At 55.6% G+C, this 19,110-nt stretch overlaps 1 long non-coding RNA gene across 1 annotated transcript in view; it reads left to right on the forward strand.

Annotated features, from left to right (window-relative positions):
* LOC120324596 overlaps positions 1–15,047 on the forward strand; it is a 73,016-nt gene extending 57,969 nt beyond the window's left edge. The window contains exons 2-3 of the long non-coding RNA XR_005566034.1: positions 14,349–14,482; positions 14,611–15,047. This is a non-coding gene — a long non-coding RNA (uncharacterized LOC120324596). The remainder of the gene's footprint in view (positions 1–14,348; positions 14,483–14,610) is intronic.
* The last annotated feature ends 4,063 nt before the right edge of the window (positions 15,048–19,110 follow it).

Raw genomic sequence — 19,110 nt, forward strand, 5'->3', positions numbered from 1 at the left:
AAAAGGATACAGCTGGGACTGGCTGTGACACTCGTGTGCTCTGCCCCAACACTGTTCCGCTTCCCGCTTTTCCCCCAGGATGGGCTGGGGGAATGGGCCAGGTCAGGGCTAGCTGGGGGCAGACCAGTGCTCCCGGAGGTGTCCATCAGGGAATGCACCAAACACACCCATTGGGGCAGCTTTGGAGCTCAGTTGGGAACCACCGAGCAGCCACCAGCAACCAGGGATGCTCTCAGGCATCCGTGTCCCTGTGTGCCAGGAGCTGGCAACCAGGAAAGAGCTCTGATTTGGTGATACCCAGCTCCCTGGGTGTGCTCAGAGGCGGCACAGGGTAGATCCCGTCCTTCCAACCTTCCCTGGCACGTAGCAGGAGCCGGCGGTGTCACCACAATCAGGGCTGGCTGTCGAGAAGCAGCACAAGCCGTCCCAGGGTAGCTGCTGTCCCTTCAAGCACTCTCGGTTTTGCCCAGGGATGGATGGCTTTTTTTTTTTTTTTTTAACATGTGGAGTTTTATTTTTAGCTGGAAAAAAAAAGTCCAGCCTTTAAAAAACAAATGCACACAAAGTTTTCGTGAAAAATACTCAACATAATGGGATTTTTTTCCTTCTTTGCAAAACTGCCTGTGACATTTCTAAATGAAGGGTTCCTCCTGTCCTTCTGCTCTTCCCCCCTCAATCTTCGGTGAAATTTCTCCCTTCCTTAAGCTCCCATTTTGCTCCCCAAAACATGCTTTTTCAGGATGAGGCACAGCAACTATAAGGACTGTTTTTTTCTGGAATGCTTTATTTCAAAATTAATAATAGAAAAATGTAGCAAAAAAAATTGTAAAAACATCCCTTTTGAACCCACTGCAATGGAATGAAATTAATATTTTTTTGTTGTTTCCCCCTTCTTCCAACTAGTTCTCATCTGTCCTCAGCCTTTGGTGTGGGAGAACTGGGACAGTAAATGGCAGAGAGCAGCTCCTACTCTTTCTTTACTCAAGGGAAAGATTTTTCCATCCTAGTTGAACTCTTCCTTTGGAGCTGGAGAGGAGGTTTTGCAGCTGTTGGCACCCAAAATCCAACATCTGGAGGGATTCATGCTCCTGACCTTCTTTTCTCTCCAGTGGAGGGATGTTCAGAAGGCTTCAGGGGTCCATGGGGCTGTGGGAGGGCTGGGATTGTCCCAGGGGTTGACCCAGGGATGGGTCAGGGTGGATGTGAGGACTTGGGAGCCGGACTGCAGAAACCTCAGGTCCTGGGGTTTTCCCAGGTGGCCTTGGGGAAGTCACTTTGGCCCTCTTCACCTTCATTTCCCTACCTGGGAAAGAGGAGAGCACTTTCTTTGTACCTGTGGGCTTGGGCAGGTAGTTAATACCTTTTGATCACTCTGAGTTGCCACAGGGATTTGATCAGCCCCCACTGACTCAGTTGGAGCAGAGGACAGTAGTTTTCCTTACAGGCTGGAAAAGCATTGGCTGCTTTTCAAGAACAGCTACTGGTTTCTCCAAGTTGAAGGCACTAGAGGTGGGGATGCTTCTATCCTTAGACAACACAGCTCTCTGCACCCTCTTGGCACCCAGGAGCTTCCAATCCAGAATCCGCATTGCAGGAATTTGTCCTCTGTGGTGACCTGAGGGTCTCACCTGACCCAGCCCAGGAGCCCTCACACAACTTGACTGGGGATGTGGGGACATGGGGCAGAACTCCTGGGTCTTAAAAGAAAACCCTTGAGGCCAAAACGGGCTGAGGTCACACCTTCCACTGCAAAAGTCTTGGGCTCAGTGGGACTAATTCTGCCACCCAAATTAAAGTCATTTCCCAGAGATTCTGTTGGAGTGGGTGTTGCTGCTCTGCCTTGGGCACATGTCCTGTCACTGGGAAGGGACCCTCTGGGGAGGTCTCAGGATGGAACTAGTGCTTGTGTGCCCATCTGATGGGAGTCACTGCCCGTCTCTCTTTCCAAACTCAGGGGGAAATATCAGTGTCGTAGGCAGTGGCTGATGCAGCCCACGTGGGAGTCTTGGAACCCCTGGAGCAGGGAAGGGGAGCAAAGCAAACAAGCTTTGTCCAGGCTATTTATTTTGTGCTGGGGTAAGGGGTTTTTAGTTTTTTTCATTTCAGACATGCGATGAGTGTGTTACTCAGCCATGACTCGAGAACTTGTGAGCAATAAAGTCATCCTGAAGTCTGCCAAAAAAAATCTTCTTAGCACACCCACCTCATCACACGTTCCCACTGTAGCTACTTTGGTGAGATCTGCTGCTGAAAGGCGGCTACCTCGCGGGGAGGCTGTGGTGGCCATCTGCGAGCTTGCGGCAGTGCCCCGTGGATGAACCCATGCCCGTGGGCACAGTGCCATGGGTGTCACCTGCCTGGTGACTGGGACCCTCTGCCAGCACCGTCACAAAGATGGTGGGCTGGGTTTTGCTCCGAAATCCAAGAGAAAACAGAGCTGGAAGGGGCTGTGTAGCCCAGTGTAATCTTTCTCCTGCAGCCAGGGGCTGGGTCTTGAGTTTGGAATGTTGCATTTGACCTTTTGGGGTCAGGACTGACCTGTAATGTCCATGAAGAGGAGAGCCATGGATGGACACATTCCTCCTCCTGCCCTGTACCAGCACAGCTCCATCGGGGTTGGCTGGATGTGAGAGTGGCCTGGGGCTCCAGAGCCCTGCACCGGCCACAGCTGCGGTCTGGGGTGGTGATGAGCAGCGTGGTGCATCCTCCAGGCTGTGGGAGAGGTGCCATGGAGGCATGCACTGGCAAACCAGGAGAGTGCTGTGGGAAGTGCTTGAGAAAATGCATATTGATACTAAAGTTTGCATTTTTGGGAGTTGACTGGTCCCTTGGGTGAGGATTCAGAGTGCAGGGTCCCCACATGGGAGCCCTCACCCTCAGGCTGGCCACTCTGCCTAGGGGGTGGTGCAGCCCTCCAGTCGGGCACCGGGTCTGATGGCTCTGGAACTGGAATGCTTCTGGAGCTGGATATTGGGGCTCACTGTGAGAGGAAGCCCTGCTTTGTTGAAGGCAGGAAGGGCCGGGATAAGAAATAACCCCCTGTCGGTGGGGTGGGATGCAAAGGGATGGTGTTGGAGACGTTGGAGACACCCCACCACCAGCAGGGAGGTGGGTCCGGGCGGAACCCCCTCGTCTGAACTACCGGGGTAAAATCCGCCTCTGCCACGGCCTCCTCTCTCCCCACCCCTTCCCCGCGCCGGGGCTCTAAATAATTGATAACGCTGATAAATAATAGATCTTGTATTTGCTCCTTTGCTGTCTCTGGCAGGGCGTGTGCGCTCGCAGCCTGGCGCTGCTGCATTAGGGTTACGGGGATGGGGAGCGCGGCTGTTGGGCCGGGGTAGGGAGCTCTGCAGCGGGGAGAGCATTCCGGGGAGATAAAGGGCTGGTTTGATGTGTGTTCATGTGGCGGGGCTGTTTTGCCTTGCATGCCTTTCTCTTTTGCTTTATTTTTTTCCTGGAGTGAAGCCTGGCGCCAGCAGTCTGGAACCAGCCTGACAAGCTTTTGAGTTATGGAAAGGGGGAGGAAGGGGGGAGGAGAGAGAAAGAGGGAGCGAGAGAGGCAGGGAGGAGGAGGGCGAAGGCAGAGGGAGGCAGCTGGGATGTGGATTATTAGGGGAGAACAAGAATACACACAAGAGGCTGGTGGGGTGAGGGCTGGGGGCTACCGGGGCTGGCGGGGAGGGGACGGAGCTGGCTTCGAGCAAACCTTTCAAAGGAGAATGATTTTTTTTCTTTTTTTTTTTTTTTTTTTTTTTGCATGGAGGGGAGAGGGGGAATTGAGTAATTTTGGGCATGAAACGCAAACCTCGCCGCGTCAAGGAACAAGGAAGTTTTTTAAAGCGCCAATTAAAGGGCTTGGAGAGGTCCGGGGCTTTTAAACAGCCTTGGGAAGGAGGGGCGGGGGGGGGGGGTCCTGGCCGGCGTTCAGGCTGCCGTCCCATCAGGACATTCCTTTCTGCTGAACGCTGCTGCTCCCGGCCCTCTCCTCCTCCTTTTCCAAGCTGCCGTCGAATCCTTTCCAACTCCCGCGTCCGAACCCAGGGAACTTTGCTCCGTTTCATCTCTCGCCGCCCGGCTCCCCCCGGCCCCGGCCTGTGCTCGGCGCTTTGATCACGAGCTGCCTGCACGGAGAGCCCCGGACCCCCGCACTCAGCACGCCCGGGATGCAGGCGCCAGCAGCCCCTCCGGGGGCTGGCATTGCCAAAAATTCACACCACACCCCCCACCCCCGGTGATGGAGACCCCCCGTCTGCCATCACATCCCTGCTCCGGGAAGGCAGCTGCTCCAGAGAATTGGATGGGGGAAGGAGGGCTCGGTGCCCAGTGACAGGGAGCTGGCTCCCCAAAATGGGAGGGGGGGGGAAATTGCCCCGTGGGGGTTGAGAGGGGGTGGGTTGGGCAGCGTGATTGGAAAGGTCCCGTCGGGGTGCCCACGCCTGAGAAAGCCACGTGGTGCCTGTGAGCGGCAGCTCCCGAGCTGCTCCGGGGGGTTCGTGGCACTGACAGCAGCGTGGCCAGTCTTGAGCAAATTCACCAGAGCAGGGATATGGCAGGCAGAGGCTGGAGCAGCTCCATGGCGTGTTTTCCCCTCAGAATCCCCCTCGTTGCCTCCCATGGATGTCCAGCAGCAAGAAGCACAGGACTGAAAGCAGCCTCCCTGCATCAGTCCGACGTGCCCACCTTTTGGAGCAGGGAGTGAGCCATGGCGCACTGGGAAGTGCCGTGCTTGGGCTCGGGGGGAATCCAGAGTGCTGGTGAGGGGATGGGGATTTGGAGCCGCTTTGCAGGGGCTTTGTTTTGTTTGGTTTCAGCGCAGCCTATTTAACTCCAACGACTGGCGAAGGCTGGGGAGAAAGGAGCTCTTTGTTATAGGCTGAACAGCCCCAGGTCTTTAACTCAGCTTGTGGGAAGAGCTCTGAGAAGTTGAGATAGCCTAGGGATAGGCGGATTTTGGGATGGGCAGATTTCGCAGCGCTCTTACCTCTACAGTGAAGCACAAGAGCGAGGGTTCGAGCACTCACCTCCCCCCAAAAAAGCCCAGCACAAGCCCCGTGAAGCACCACCACCATCTGCCAAGTCTTTGTCTTCGCAGAGGAGGTGGAAGGGGGAACACCCAGTTTTTTGAAATCTCCATTGCAGGTTGTCTATGAGCTGCAGCTCTTCAGAAAAAAAATACTTCTTTCTCTGGGTTTCCAGGAAGCAAAATGTTGCCCTCCGCTGTTTGCAGCGTAGCTGGAACAGAGAGCTCGCTGCGTCCGAGCCCGACCGGCACTTCACTCCAGTGTCACATCCCTGGCAAGGGCCAGGAGATCTGGGGAGAAACAACTCCTACCCAGCCCATAGATACTGCAAAGACCTGTGAAAGGTCCAGCCATCCTCCATCAGCCACCATAAACGATGGCCTTCTGCTCTTGGGGTGACCTGCTCCTCCTCTGTCACCTCATGGGTTTGGTTGTGTTGGCTTTGGACTGAGGTGGGTCCAATGAACACCAATCTCTCACACCTCGTGTTTCACAAGAAAACAATGCAAAGCAGCTCAGCTGTGCACCCTTGGTCCAAATTCCTCAGGTTTTTCCATTTTCTTCTCTTTCTCCTCAGTGACTCTTTGAGCTCCTTCTGGTAACTTTAGAGCTACGCTGACAAACTTGTCCTCCAGCTCCTCCTTGCTGGAGATGCAACACAGACGGATCCATAATGCTGGTTGTCTTTTATAGATCTCCAACATTTAAGTGTTGGGGGATCTTAAACTAGTAGATGGAGGGAGTGATTATTTTTTTCCATAGATGTGGAAACTGAGGCATAGGCTACTTATCCGGGTAAAAAGAAATCAGATTTTAAGGCCAGGTGACACAGTTTCACTTGGAAATCTTTGTTGCATCAACTTCCTTGGCATCTTTAGAGATGTTGCCATGAGGGAGGAGGCCGTTTTTCTTTTCTTTTTGCCCAGAAAGGGTCAGGAGCTGGGGACAGAGCTGATGACATGGCCCTGTGGCCCATCCCCACCTGCCACCTCCCTGCTCGCACAAGAGGCAGCAGGTGGAAATAAAATACAATTCGGGGCTGGCGGAGCTGGGGAAGAGTGAGATGAGTCTTGGTGGGGAGACCAACCTCACCTTTCATATTCTAATGCCTTGCCTTTGCCTGATTTGTGAGCTCTCGGGAGTCCTGCTGGGAATTCGCTCGAACGGAGGCACACGCCGCCGTCCCTCGGTAAATTACACAGAGATATAATGAAGGAGGAGAAATCAGTTACTCTGTGACTGTGGCTCCCCAGGGGACCTTAATTCAAATATTTGTGGAGCTGAGCAAGTGGGGCGTTGGGGAGCCGCCGAGTTGGAGTGTCTCTCGACAGGTTGCTTGCAGGTGGTTGGTGACGGGGAGGCAGCACTCTGGGATACAAGATCCATCCCAAAAGGGGCTTAAGGTTCTTGATGGTGCTTTGGGTGTCATTAGCCAAGAGGAAGATTCTGGGGGAAGGTGGGACTGTGATCTGGCTGTAGCTGCCTGGAAAACAGAGGTGGGCTCCAGGCTGCAATTGGTGGCAGTTGGGATGGGACAGCCCCCTATGTCCCTTTGTCAGTGGCTTTGAACAGAGTGGGGTGATGGGGGCACTTGCCCACCACCTGTGACCTGGTTCTGCGTCATCTCTTGGGGAGGGACTGTGACAGAGACCTGGAAGGGGACAGGGAGGAAGAGGGTTTGCAAAGCCAGGCCACTTTCCTGCTGCCCACATGGCCACTGTTTTCAGTAATGGATATAGAAATGGTTAAACGCTGCATGACAGCAAGGAGAGGGCAAACCCCACATTGCTCAATTTAGGAATGAGAAATCGATTTACCTCCAGCTCCATTCCCTCTGTGTGCTCTCAAGCCAGGCTTTCTGCCCTCTCTCCTCCCAGGCCACGCCAGTGCCTCGGACCTGAGAAAACAAATGGGATCCAATTTGCCCATCCAGCAACCTGCACCAGCAAACAGGGGCACAGCTGGGGGGGGCAACCCCTTTCTGGGTGTGTGCAAGAGCCATTTGGTCCCACTTCACCCTGATGGCCAAGGCTGTGGCTCCAGCAAGGACACAGTGGCCCCTTGGCCATGCTGTGGTGGCCACTTCAGCAGTGAGCATGGAGAGCTGGGTGAGCTGGGTGCAGGGTGAGCTGGGTGCAGGGTGAGCTGGCATGCAGGGTCCTCAGTCTCCAAAGAGAGGTGGTGGTGTGGGGGCTGAGGGCAGCTGCATTCCCCCTGTGCCATTCTGCACAGCCCTGTTCTTCTCCTGCAGGTCCTACACCATCACCCCAGCACTGAGACACGATGCTGTTTCCAGGAGTTACATCTGCGAGTGTGAGCACACGCAGACACACTCCCCCCGTGCTCCTTGCACACCCCTGCTCACACGTCCACCAGCTCTCCCACTCCCCAGCAGGCCTCTTTGCTCTGCTCTGCTCTGCTCGTGTGCCGGCATCACACCGCGAGTGCGCGGCAGTTTTGTCTCCCGGTACCGGGGGCTGCCTGGAGCGACAGCAGCAATCCCACGCCCACCCACCCACCCGCATCCCGAGCCCTGCCACCCACCACCAGCACCGAGCACGGGCGTCCTCCCCAAACCACAGCCCCTTGCACGCCCAGAGCCTTCGGGGCTGCTGCGCGCACCCGCGCGCGGATCCGCAGCACGCCAACTGTTGGGAAGGGGAAAGGGAAAAAAAAAAAAAAGAAAAAAAGAAACCCCACCGATTCAGCCGAGAGAGGTGGGGGGGAGGAAGAGAGAGAAAGAGAGAGAGAATGACAGACTGCAATCCCCCTTGAGTGCCTAGCCTCATGAATATTAATAAGGTGGTAATTAAAATGCAGGGACACAGCAGGACGGATGCAGGCGCTGCCTTCGGAGCGCTGGGAACGGGGGGAGCGCGTCTTTCCAGGCAGGTTTTGATTCCGTTCTCTGATGAAAAGAAGAAAACGGAGCCTTCAACTTTAATCAGTTTAGAGGTTTTTTGACACAACATATCTTTAATTGCTGATATTTCTGCTCTTCTCAAACCCGGCTCCACCGACTCCAGTCTAAGCAGAGATAACGAGCCACGCTGAAGTGCCGTGGATTCGTGCCGTATTTACGCCTCGACTTGTTTGCCACTTTCCTGGGGTTTCACCTCTTTGCCTGGGGTTGGAGGGCACAGCCCTACTGCCACTTGCCTCTGCAGCCAGGCATGAGGCTGGAAACGCAGCCTGACACCTCTTTGTCTAACACCCTCCTCTCAGCCTGCCCCACTGCAGCCTTCGGGAGACTTGATTTTTTGGGCAGTAAATCCCTCTTCTTGGCCATGGCTGTGTGGTGAGCCTGGAGTTGGACACGATGGCACCTGGGCTGGGTGGCAGGGTTGGAGGTTGGGAGCATGGGTGGTGGCAAGGAGAAGGCTGGGTAGGATTGGGTTGGGTAGGAAATCATGTCTCTTGAGAAACTCTGTTCTCCTCCCCAGAGGAGGTTCCTCCAGTGTAAGAGCAGAGGTGGCTCTTGGGTTGTTATTATTAAGGAGGTTTAGAGGGATTCAGGGTTGGGCAAGGGTGCTGTGAAGGATGGACAAGGCAGACCTAGAGGTCTGTGAGGAAGGAGAACCAAAGTGTTTGTCTTTCTTGGAGAAGGTAGTTACTCCAGAGGGCCTGGTCCAGTGACAGAGAGCCATGTTGCTGGAAAAATGAATGGAAAGTGTTGGTTGGTGCTCGAATGGAAAGTCTTGGATGTGGGAATTGGACCATGTCAGCCCAGAACAAGGATTTAGGAGGCAATTTCTGGTAAAACGGAAAAGAACCCACAGAATACCCCATGCCAGTGCAAATAATTGTTTCAGATGAAGTTAAAATGTTTGGTTTGGCCTGAAATGTTTTTGTTTTGTTTTGTTTTGTTTGGAGCTTGCCTAATTTACTTAGATCTCTTCTTTTACATTTCATCTTCTAAAATGAAAAAAAAAACCAGATTATTTTTTAAATTAAAAAATCAAAAAATTCTTTTAGAAAATGCCCAAATAGAAGAGTTCATCATGTGACTGATGGGAGAAGGTGTTTTTTCATCTTCAAAGGCATTTCCCCTGCCCAACACAGGTATTTCTTTTTTTTTTTACTCCAAACAATTTTTCAGCTTCACCCTGAGTTTCAGGATGATTCAGCCTTTTCGAATCTTCCAATTTTTGATGAATTTACTATTTGTCCAAAACCAAGCAAAGAAAACCCCCCTCAGCTCCTAGAAAGATGAAGGTGTGAGTAGAGCACAGTGCAAGTCCCCTCACAGCCTCACAGCTGGTGCCTCTCTGCCAGGGTTGGAGCTGGTCATGGAAAGGCAACGGGAGCACTCCTGGATCAAGGATGGAAGATAAAGGTTTTGCCCCACCTTGGAGACACTGTGTTACCCAGAGAGTGACTGTGTGTTTCAGGGGGTTGATGTGATGTGGTTGTTTGCTCCTGCATCCTCTTGAGTCCAGAGGGATGTCCCAGGAGGATGTCATGGCCTTCAGGCTAAACTGCACTCCTGCACTCCCATTTCTCCATCCTAGGCTTTGGAATTTTCTCTCCCCTGGGAACATGTCCTTGTGCTTTGCAGCCCTGCCTGGGGGAGAGATGGAAAAGGAGAGCTGCAGCATCTTGGAGCCCTTGAGATTTTGTTGCCCATTGGACCAGGGTTGGAGCTCTTTGTGCAACAAGGACTTTTCCATGCTATCTTTCTGTCGGGATGTGGGATGCCCTTATCTACCAGGGGTTGGGTGTCCTGGGCTCTGATCCATGGCAGGCTGATATCTCCCTCTTGTCCTGCCCCACGGCAAGGAAGCAGCTGATCCAGCTGGGTTTGACAGCTGGATCTATCTCCTGTTGCTCTGTTTTTTCCTCATCTGAGGCAAATAATTCCCTGTGTGGAAAGATGGCTGGTGAGTCCAAGTGCAGGTAGAGGTTGGGAATTGAGCTGGCTCCTTGGCTGGAAGGGCGCTATCCCAGCTGAATCCCTTTGCTGAGTACTGGCTTGTTGTGACACTTGTGTGAGCCATTGCCCTGCAATGCCCCTTTCCTGGGGGCATTCCCTTTCTGCATTCCCACATCCTGCAGCAGCACAGGCTGGCCCCAGGAATCCCCAGGAACTCAGCTGGACCCTGATCCTTGCTGGAGGGAGTAAAATGGGTCCCCTTGCTCAAGGCACCAGTGCAATGCCAACTCCTCCACACTCATACCAGGGTGAGACTGGGGTGGATTTGGGGTGAACTGCCACAAATCCAGTGAGTCTGTGTCTAGTCTTGCCCTTTGGAGTCCTTGGATTTTAATGGTTTTAATGTATTTTGTGGTGTGAGGGGAGGCTTTTTGCTTGTCCCTTCTCATGTTTGATTAGGTTGGGTGCCACAGTTTGTACCTGGGGTTGGTGCAGGTCATTTTGCAGGAATGGCAGCCGAGTTGGCTTTCCTTATCCACGCTGGAGCTGTGAAATGTGAGTATGATCTGGAGAACCCATCAGGGATCACGGCACACAGGGGGGACAGGCAGGTGAGGGACTAGGAGAGGAGAGCTGCAGGGAAGACAACACCCATGGAAGGGGCCACCTTGGGATCAGCCTGGGAGGCTGGTGGAAAAACAAAGCTTTGGGTGTTAACTGGGGAAAAAAAATATTTATCCTGTGTTTTTTAGGCTTGGTTTTTGGTTTGTTTTTTGTTGGTTTTTTTTTTTTTCTTCTCTACTTCTCCTCCTTCATCCTCTCCTTTCTCCTTTCCTGCAGCGCTACAACAGCTGGTTTGAGGCAGGACAAGGGGGAAGTCTAGTCAGTGTCTGAACTCCCCTTCGCCCCAAATCTCCCACTGCTGCCTTCCAGTCTGTGCTGAGCAAACCTTGGGAAATATCAGGTGTGCTGTGCAGATGGGGTGACAGGGCTGGGGCTCTGCGGTGACAGGGACAGCCCCGGGTGGAACAGACAGCCCTGGGCGACAGCCCCAGGCAGGGTGGCAGTGCAAAAGCCTGTGGTGGAGGGAGGGAGAAGATATCACCGTGCTGCTAACAGAGGATTTAGGTGGTAAAACACGAGAGGGACCTGGTGACTTGTGCGGGAAGCAGAGGCTGGGCTGGGGCTCGGCCCTGAGGAACGTGAGAGGGAGGGCACAGGATGGGCCCCCGGTACCGCTTCCTGGTGACACCCCTCCGGCAGTCCCAGTCACCCCCGAGTCACATCCTGCTTGTGCTGGCTCGTGTCTCATCCTGCTGCCTGCAGTTTCTCAATCCCTCTCACTCCTGCCAGCGTTTCCTGGCTGCTGAGGTTGCTGCAGGGCCCTTGGGGCAGGCAGGGCTGGGGGGAGTCCCCAAGGCACCAAAGAATTTGGGATAGGAGAGTAAACAGCAGTGTCCTTGCTCACCTAGGGATGGTCAGAGCCTGGCCCTGCTCCGGCTCCTGCCTGTGTCCTGCCATCACTTGCTTCCTGCCCTGACTGTCAGCTGTGGGGCCACAGGGGCTCTGGCTGAGCATCTCCCAGTGTGCAGTGTGCACGGGGCAGGTCCCCCATGCACCCATCCTGCTGCCTCAAACCCTGGCAGCCAGGGCAGAAAGCTGAGGTGGGAGTGAGCTGGATGCTTATTCCCCTCCTCTCTCATACCCTGAGCCCTGCACAGAGCTACAGCTCTGCAGGGGCGTTTGGGAGAGCCGAGCCGGGGCTGCAGATCGTGCTCCTGCAGGGCTGTCAGTGAGGAGCCCAGCCCGGCTCTGCAGTCCCAGGCTGAGCCGCTCCCGGGTCGTGCAGAGAAAACAAACACTGAGCTCCATCCTACCCTATTTTACAGCAGAACTGCCATTTAAGGGAGGATTTGGAGAGAAGACATCTTCCTGTTTCAGACCCCTTTTGCCCGCGCACCCCCTGCTCCCCTGTTGTAACTGGACCTTGCTCTGCAGAGCGTCCCAGCAGCTAAAGGGTGATCCTCTGGCAGCAGCTTTCCTGTGCTTGCCGGGTCCCTGCCTTGTGCCCAGTGCTCTTTCCTGCTCCCAGCCCCACCTCCGGAGGGGCCATGCCTGCAGCTCTCCCGGCAGCGGGCTCCGGGAAGGGCAGTGTCCTCCTGCGGGACGGTGTGTGCCCTGGCACCCGGAGCCGCCGGGCTGAGCCAGCCAGCGCGGGGGGTGAGCGCCGGCAGAGCCGGTGCCTCTTGGCTCAGCTCAGCGCTGGGGTGCTGAGCTTAGGATTTCTGGCCTTGAAGTCCTTCTGCATTGGCCAGGAGATTTCAAGGGGAGTTTTTGGCGGAGCAGGGAGATGCTGCAATACACCAGCGAGCTGGAGCCTTGGGGAGGAAGGGGGGGGTCAGCTCTTAGCTCTGCCACAGTCTGCCTGGGATAACCTTGGTCAAGGCTTTGTGCTTTGCTTGTCCTGCTGTAAAGCAGAGCCGTGGCTCCCACTCCTTCTGTGCTGCGAAATCTGCTTGTGCTCAGAGCCTGGCTGGCAAGGGGGGGGAGAGTGGAGGGGGTCTGCACAAACTCTGGCTTTTTAGCACTTGGGTTTAGCCTCAGAGGAGCTTTTCCCCCCCGTGTGGTTTTTACCCAGGTGTGACACTGTCTTTGCTCCCACTTGTATCCCCCTGTGCTGTAGGAGAGGCTGTGTCCCGGCTCCTGCCAGAGCTGCACTGCAGCAGGGCCGAGCCATGGATCCCCGAATCCCTGCAGACCTCAGGGCTGTGGGGCTGGAGCTGCTGATCCCACTGTGACCCCCAGGCAGCATGGAGTGGGACCCCAGCTCCCACCCTCACCCGGAGCTGAGGCCTGTGGCAAGTTGCAGGCAGGGATGGGGGTGCCCAGAGAGCACCCGTGGCTGGATGAGGAGCTCCCACGAGCCAAACCACGGGGACCACGGCACTGGGGTGCTGCATTTCACCTACAGGAAAGCACTGAGGGAGCCCACGAGGGTTATTGCACCTGCGTGGGGCTCGGGGCTGGGACCACCACTCGCCGTGGGGTGCTGGCACGGTGCATCCCTCCTCCTCCATCACCCTCTGGGAAGCGCCCAAGGGAGCCGGGCAGGGACGCAGCCCGGGGGTCCCGGGTGATGGGGGGAGGTCCAGGCTCTCTGCTCCTTCCCTCCAGGCCAGGCAATGGTTAAATTCCTTTCCAGCTGAGCTGGCAAGCAGAGCCCAAGCATATTAGTCAGATCCCTGTAGGGGGTGGGGAGGAGGAAGGAGAGAGCAGCGAGGAGGGGCCGGAGCGAGCCGAGCCGAGCTATTCTCCGGGGCGCGAGTGCAGGGAGGCAGGCGCAGCAGGGCTGCTGCTTCCCAGAAACTTGATTATTTTTAACCCAGGAAGAAGAAAGGAAGGAAGGGGGGGGAGAGTTGGGGAGGAGGAGAAGGAGGGGGTAAATCTGGAGGAACTGGAAAAACAGGCAGTTGGCATTTGCAGACTGCTTTGCAGAGGGGAGAGGAGAGCGGGAAGGCGAGCGAGGGTCCTGGTGTGGCACAGGGGTGCCAGGGTTGCCCAAGTCCTCCCTGCACCGCCCTGGCGCCGTGGTGAGGACAGGACGGGACAGGACAGGATGCAGAGCGGTGCCAGGTCCGGCTGGCAGCGCCTCTGCTGTGGCCAGAGAACCCGGGGTGCCCTGTGCCCTCACTTCCATCGCCACCTCCGGCCTCTCCCGGCGCATGGCGGTGCCCCCCGGGCTGGTGCTGGGAGCAGGATGCGGCCGGTTTCCCACCCACCCTCTCACACACACAGCACGTACACCAGCGGTTGTGGCTTCCCGGGTCCCTCCTCTCCCTGCTGCTTGGGGCTGTGGCCGTTTCAGAGGGCTGAGGGGATGCAGGGCGGGCACCAAGGCGGAGGTATGGCTATGGGCACACGTCGGCAGCTTCAGGAGCTGCTGGTGGGACTTCACATGTCTCTGCTGGGCTGGGTCTTGCAGGGCCACTGTGGGGAGCTGGGGCTCCCCAGATTGCTCAGGAACAGAGGTCAGGGTGCCTGAAGGAGGGACATTGGAGGTATCATGCTGAAGAAGGCAAGGTCTTTTTTCTTGCACTGCCTCACTGCACTTCAATGGGAGTTCAACATCAGAGACCTTCAGAGAGGCCTTGGTGGCAGTCCTGGTGGCAGTTCTGGTGGCAGTTCTGGTGGCAATTCTGGTGCATTGTATGGCTGTGTCTAGTCTGGTACAAAGCCCTGGGGTGATAGTTTAGAAGCCCTGCAGTTGACAGGTCTTCGGGGAAACACTTCCCTAAGACCACAGACCATGTCACAGGTCTGGGCTCCTTGTGGTCCAGCCCTGGGTCAGGGCAGGCTGGCCAAAAGTCCCCTGTGAAGGTCAAACACTTTCTGGCCAAACTCACAAGGGGAAGACCTGCCACTGCTCATATCAAGTATTTCTTTCACTTCAGCACCCACACTTGTTGGAAGCTCAGTGTCCTCCACGGGAGAAGCGTTGCCAGCCCTTTCCTCCTCTGATTCTCACACGGGGAACCCTGCACTGGAAAATGGCATCATCTGCACAGACACACCATGGCCAGACAAGGTAACAAGGGAATGAGTCTCACCCCAGGCAGGTTTTGCCTTCCTGGTCCTTTGTGGGACTTGTGCTGTTGTCTCCTCTGCTCTGCCACAGCAGCCAGATCCTGAGCGAGACTGATTTTATCCACACAGTAACATCAGTGCCGTGTACCCAGGGGAGAGGAAGTCCTTGATTCAGCAGACATGACCAGGCCTGGCCAGAAAATGGATGTTGTTCCTGAAAGGCAGAGAGGGGACAAGGACAAACAGCTGAGCTGTTGGGTAGCAGTATTGGGTCAGGCACCGCTCAAAGTGCAGCCCACACTGGCAGAGCGTGCAGACTGCTTGGGTTTTCTACAAAAATGCCTTTTGACAGAGGTGTCCCTGCTCTGAGGGGCCCAAGTGGGGCTCACCAAGGGTATTTACCATGCTTTAGACCCCAGGGCAGTGTCACCCCATCCCAGCCGAGCAAGCAGAAGCTGGGGAGCTTCCCTGTTGCCAAGCCGGATCGCTAGTGAGGAAAACATGTCCAACCTGCTGGGTATTCCCTCGCGCCTCCTTTCCAAGCATTAAAAGTGCTAATTAAACCAGAGCTGTGCTCCGGCATCTGGAGGGATAGGCCGCCTTTCCCAGCAGACAGACTGTAAGCATCCACAGGGATGGCCCTCAGTGCCATCCAGCAGTGGAGAAGGTCGCTAGGCCATGCTACTGTTTGCACCCAAATTTTGAAAATGGGTGGCACAGCCCTGGAGCTGGGGATGCTCCCAAAGGGGATCATCTACAGGGCAGCCCCACGGACAGCTGGGTGGGATCATCACCACCCCCAAAACCACGGATGTGGTGGAGACAGGGCACAAAAACTCTCCTCCTCACCTCTTCTCCTCTGAGGTATTCAGAGCTGGCTCTCACCAAAGGGCTGGGGTGGGCACGGGGTGGGTGTTTCCAGCAAGAGGCAGGAATTCCTGACTCACAGCCAGTTCTGGGTGTTAATTCCCGCCTGGGAGTCTCAGCCACATCCTAGACCTCCAAAGGCACAAAAGCCCCTCAGAGGTCAAATGGCTTGAGAGGGGAAAGGGTAACTCCTCCAGTGGTGGTGGTGGGCAGGATGGAGCAGAGGAGAGGGACGATTTTTATTCCCGTGATTTTGCACGAGTGACCTTCCATCATATCCTAAAACCCAATGGAGCTGAGGAGCTGCTGGAACAGCGTGCAGTGGGGTGTCCAAGCAGGGGGAAGATGCCCAGCTCTGTGATTCACATCCCCACTGCTCAGAGGAGGTCTGTGAATTCCCCAGGCTCTGTCATGAGGCCAAGGTGTCCGTCTACTGCTGGCCTGGGGAGCAGCTCCATGGGCACTCACACCCAAATGCTGCCTATTGGGGAGCTGCCCCTGACCTCCCCAGGGGGGCCTTTCACCCCAGCCCTGTCCCCCATTCCCTGAGCCCCATAACCTGAGCTTGAAGGGAGAGCTGAACAGCAGCTCCATCCCAAAACCAGCCAAAGACCCAGGGCTGGGTTGGGAGTCACTCACAGTCTGGGGCCGCCTCCACAGCAACTCCCCCCGGGGGAGGGCACCTGGGGCTGGGGCTCGCGGGGGGCGCAGGCGATGGAGGGCCCTCCGAAGAGCCCCTTGTGCTGGAGGGAGCCCAGCTCACCGCCGGCAGGGTATTTTTTTTCTCCCTCGCTCTTTGTTAAGCCTCCTTTCAGCTGAAATGGCAATGCCTGGGTGTTCTGAGCTGACAATAATTGCTGCAGTCTAGACACTGTCTGGTATGAGGCACGGGGAATCAAAGAGGCCCCTTCTCTCACTGCGACTTTCACACATGCTCCCTCGCTCCGGCTCCTTCCTTCTCCCTCTCCCATGTTCCCTTGGTCTTTGCCTTCTTTTTTTCCCCCCCCTTGCTCCCCTCTATCTGCCTCTCGCAGAGATGGAGGAGAAGCGTCAGCATCTTCCCCCCCACGCTCTCCCTCTCTGCCGTCTGTTCCTCTCTCCCGCTCCCCCTCTCCCTCACTCCTTCTCTCATCTGTCTCCTCTCTCCTTCCTCCACTCTTACCTTTATGCTATTCCCTTCCTCCCAAAGTTAGCAGAGAAGCAGGAAGGGGGGCTGGCAGTGCTGGGGGTTTAACTCCTTCCTCTCTCTCTCACAGGCCCTCCTCCCCATCCCAGCTCCTTGCTGGGGTCCAGCGTGCCCTGGCTCTTTTGGGGTGTTTTGGGGTACCTGAGGCCACTGCATCAGTCCTGTGAAAGGCTGAGAAGGTTCTGTCAGGGTGGTCTGGTTGGATGCAACCCAGGCAGGGTGAAGGGGGCTGATGGACCCATCTTGCCATCACCTGGATGAAAAGGAATCACCTTTGCTCTCCCTTTGCCTTGTCTTGGAGACACCATGGGTGTCTCCAGCTGAAAGGGAACCCATCTTTGGGGACACAGATTGCTCCTTCCAGTGCTCTGGAAAACCAAAGGGCCTTTTTTCCACCCACCTCAGACAGCAGAGCTTGCTGTGCTGCTGGAAGGGGAGACTGATCCCAGCTCACACATGGCTCACAGCAATGCTGCTGCCTCAGGCTGAGCTCAGCTGCCCCAGCACTGCCCTGTGCCCACTGTGGGCTCCGGCCGGGCCACATCCCACTGGTATTTCCATGTGCCAGTTCCAGTCACACTCAGGAATTAAGCTTTTCCGCTCTAATGTATTAACAGATCATTTCCAGCTCAACCCTGGACTTCTATTAACCTCTGATCCCTGTGCAAAAGGCCCTTTTTCTGTAGAGCCCAACAAACAATGTCAAGTTTAATTCGTGTGAGATCTCATGGCAGAGGATGGACCATAAATGCTTTTACAAGTGGGGAAACTGAGGCAAGAGGCAGTGAGACCATTGGGTCGGTCCTGCCAAGGCCAAAGCTGCCACAGGGCCATGTAATTCCCTTCTGTGGGACCCAAATTTGGGGCTATGCTGGCAGAGCCACTCTCTTGGCCATCCATGGGCACAAGTGAGCAGCTCTCCTTCAACTCCAGCATCTCAGTGCTGCTCTACCATGGAAAAGTCACATTAGGAAAGTATGTGATGTATTTTTAACTGTCTATAATGCGATTTAACAGCTGGAAGGGAGGAAGAACGCCAACCCCATGCAATCTGCCAGATCTCTGCTGTCCACAAGAGAGGGCTTGGTGGACTCGAGGTTTTTCAGTGTGGTTGGGGACCTTGTTTGGGAAAAAGACAGGAAACAACCTCATCCTCAAGACAGGCTCTGACTCATGGAAGGCAGCGAGTTCAGGGTGGAGGTGAGAGGACCCAGCAACTCCCAGCGTGACACATTTGCCCCCAAAAGCCACCATGCTGAGTGCTGTGGCCAGATCCAATTCCCTCAAAGTGCTTTGATATTGGGATTTTTCACATGCTCTGGCAGCAGGGCCTGCAGTGGAGGTTGTTGGGCTCCCCTCTGCACTGGGGGCATTTAACATGGCCCACATCTGCCCCTGCCATTCCTAATCCTAGGTTCCTGTGACACTCCCAGGGCTGGCTTTGCTGTGTAACTGGGTGCTGCCAGGCTGCACCACCACCCTCCTGCCCCGGGGTGGAGAGGGCTCTGTGCCCCCCACGGGGTGTGCAGGGATGGAGCTCAGCAGGGCTGTGGTGTGAGTGGGACACTGCATCCAGGGTCTGAGGCATCACCTCCTGCCTCCCCTGCCTGCATCCCATGGGAGCCTCTGCCTCCTGTGCATTGAGATCCTGCCAGGGAGGGGTAGGAACAGCCTATATTTGGGTTCCTTTCTGTGCCAGTCAGGTAGAAATCCTCCTGCACTGCCAGTAATGGGTCTCTAACAGGGCTGAGCTCTAATGGGGACCCTCTGTGAGCTGGGAGCTCTTTGGGCAACCATGATAGGGCTTGTCTGAGGTGTTTGGGATGGTTTGCTGCCTCCAAGCAGCTGCATGCTTAGTGGGGTGAGTTTGTTGCCATCATTGGTGGACATCCTTGGAGGACATCTCCCTCTCACATGATCCCCAATACTTAGAGGAATAGAGCAAGACCATCTCCAGCCCTGTCCCAGGGGTCACCCCTGTGATGAGGCTCATGTGAGGAGCTGATTTTCCCTAGGGCAGCTTTTGGGGGCTGGAAACTGCTGGCAGCTGGTTCCTATATTCAGGACTTCGCACACACGCCAGAAAAATGAGCCACGGGATGGCCCAGAAGGGAGGGGGCTTGGAGGGGATCTAGTGAGTGCTTGGGGGATGTAGCACCCACTGATGCTCAGAGCTGCTGCTGTTTGCACCCCTTTTTTGGGGGGTGATGTGAACTCAGATGGAGTCTCCTTGAACTGGGGGTTATCTGGCTGGGCAGAGGGTCGCTGGGCTGAGAGAGGGAGAGCAAATGGAGACACAGGCACTGGGAAGGGAAAAAAACTTGCAAAGGTCATCCTCAGGCCAGCGGCAGAACCAGGAATAAAATCCAGGTGTGCCAAACTGGTCCTTGGGTTGTATTCATGCATTGACACTGCTGTCCCCGAGCAGGGGCCAGTAATGGCAGAAATAGTTTCCCAAAGCCACTGGTGCCCTCCAGAGCCACAATTCAGGCTGTGGGGCTGGGAGAAGGAGAGATTGGGATGTTTGAGGTCCCTTTTTCCCTTAGAGCATCTTTCAAGCCTCGCTGTGTGGATGG

This window comes from Pipra filicauda, unplaced genomic scaffold (assembly GCF_003945595.2).
Source record: "Pipra filicauda isolate LSUMZ 115617 unplaced genomic scaffold, ASM394559v2 scaffold121_size3267253_pilon, whole genome shotgun sequence".
Classification (NCBI taxonomy): Eukaryota; Metazoa; Chordata; class Aves; order Passeriformes; family Pipridae; genus Pipra; species Pipra filicauda.